General features: G+C 39.1%; 1 protein-coding gene across 1 annotated transcript in view; it reads left to right on the top strand.

Moving 5' to 3' along the window:
* Positions 1-2,500, top strand: part of Rpt6 (26S proteasome regulatory subunit Rpt6) — an 11,659-nt gene that overhangs the window by 602 nt on the left and 8,557 nt on the right. The window lies entirely within an intron of this gene.

Raw genomic sequence — 2,500 nt, 5'->3', positions numbered from 1 at the left:
AAGTTGATATATTAAGTGAAAGGTCAAAGAAAGCAATCTATTTTGTGATATATGGAATACATTTCTTTGTCTTGAAAGGGTTAATTAAGCATTCATATTGAACAAGAGAATAATTTTGTATTGTTACTTGCAGAGAAATACCAATTGTTATACTCTTCATTACTTTATTTTGGGAAAGTTTGGAGAATATTGATGAGATATTAGAAATTTTCTTAACCCTCTCTGGACGGGTGGTACACCACGGGTAGTGCGCATTCAAGGCCCGTTCGCTGGGTGCCGTCATACGGCGTCGCTTATTTAATTGATTTAGGCCTATGCGTTCGAGAGCCCCGGCATTACAACATGCAAGGCTGGAATGCCCCCGGCATGAATGGGTTAAATTAGTTGTTAGTATTATCATCATCGTTATTAATATTTGACTATTACTTACATACGAATAAGAGTTACATCAGTTAGTATCAAAATAGGATATAACAATACACAAAAATAAAGATAATTGACCCAGAAATCTAACTCATATTAACTGGTCCTGCAAATTGTCAGTAAATATTTTTATTGTGAAAAATAAAATCTTTCACAGACAAGATGTATATTGACTGCTTTATTTAGCTGTGATTATGAGGAATATAATGTTTATTTTCCCTTATGGGCTTGGGAAATCCAAGGGAATTAGGGATAAAGTATGGCATATTTCTGTCCACAGTAAACGAAAATTCAAAAGAGGTGGGTATTAATTCAGAATACCATGACAATGATAAATACTGTAAATGTAATACCAATGGAGTCTTTTCACCCTATATTACTCATGTATAGCAATTATGATCAGCATTTCTCCCCCATTTTCCCTAATCTTGGTCCTGATAGCAGGGGAGGGCATGAAGGAGACCAGGGAAATTGTAGAGTAAGATGAGAAGGATGTTAGGTAATATGCACATATGTTATTTTCATAAAAGACATCCTAACCGAACAACCAACCAGACCTTATCTAATTTTGAGATCTGCTGGAGCCAAGGGCTGGGCACTTCCCTCTCTCATAGACTTTGTGCTAATTTACCTTGACCTCAACCCATTCACGCCGGTTGACGTGATAGCACGTATTGTGGTTTTCGCGTCAGATGCCCTGGACAAGCTATGAGGGGAAGCCGCGCGCTCGGGTAGAGCGAGCGGGCAACCCAGGCTTGCGGCTTGTGAGCCCGAGAATCTCGAGGCGTTAGGCTTATGCGTTCTAGAACCCCGGTATTGCGACCGCGCAAAGCCGGAACGGCCCTGGCGTGAATGGGATAATAACCTTACCAAGGTTTGAGCTTATGCACCCCCCCCCCCCCTTCAGGAGCACATAATGCTAATTACCTTGACCTTGACTTATTGCAGTATCGGTACACAATCTTGCATTATCACCATCATGTTTGCTATGTAAACAATGCTTGTGACTATCTATGCAGTAGGTTCTACTGCTCGTAGTTGAGGTAATGTAGCCCGCACGACCGAATAAAGATTGCGTGGAATTTTCCAGAATCTGCTGCCACAGCTTATGTAACCCTGAGGACTGATTATATGATGCTTGGAATGAGTTTGTTTATCTCTTGATCTCTCTCTAAGGTTAGGCATGTCAAGAAAAGTGCCCAGAAAAAAGGGGGGGAGGGACTCAACTATGACAGGCTTCAAACCTATGTAAGGTTTGGTAGTTCATTGGGTGGGGATGTTGTACAAAATTATTTCCCCGAGGTCAGTGCACAGTTTGTCAGTAGCATATTTATGTACATATTGCCTAATACTATTCTTATGTCACCCTGTAATTTCCCTGATCTCTTTCTTTCATGCACTCCCCTGCTATCAGGACAAATATTGTGGGATAAATGGGTAGAGTCGCTCAGAATACTCACTATATAAGTATAGTAGAGGATGAGAGGACTCCAGGGATACCAGTGTTGTGGTATTTAGCAATGGGGCACTATTTCAATTAAATACCAAGTTCTAGTTACTTAAAATTTACTAACAAGTGAGCAGTACGATGTGCACAGCAATCATAGTTACCACTACACCTATGCCATGGCACAAAGCAATTTGTTGCGGGAATTTTGAATATACTGTTTTTAGGACATTATCCACAAAATTCTAACATAAGACCTAATCTAACCCTACCTAGTTTTAAGGTTAACTCTATGGAACAAACATTCCTTGTAAATTGCTTCAATTTAGCTCAGAAATATGATTTAAAGGAATATAGCCCCTATAAGAACTAGGATAATTGTATGCCAATATGAACTGAGATGCAAGAACCCTGAGGTGAGTGCTCTGCAGTCCATCCTATCTTCTTCACCGAGTTTGAAAGAATTAAATACCGAGATTTCAAAATTGGTACATATTGCTAATTGTTATGACAGTTATTATATTCAATTAGGCCTTATTTTGGAGCTGAATTGATGCACTTTTATCTTTAAAAAAGCTTGGAAAATATAGTGAAGGCTGAAAGAAACAATTTGAAGTTGATAAGGTAATT

The sequence above is a fragment of the Penaeus japonicus genome, unplaced genomic scaffold (genome assembly GCF_977035675.1).
Source record: "Penaeus japonicus unplaced genomic scaffold, GWHDUDI00000001_assembly GWHDUDI00000042, whole genome shotgun sequence".
Lineage (NCBI taxonomy): Eukaryota > Metazoa > Arthropoda > Malacostraca > Decapoda > Penaeidae > Penaeus > Penaeus japonicus.
Note: the sequence above shows the minus strand (reverse complement) of the source record. Positions and strands in the feature narration are given on the sequence as shown.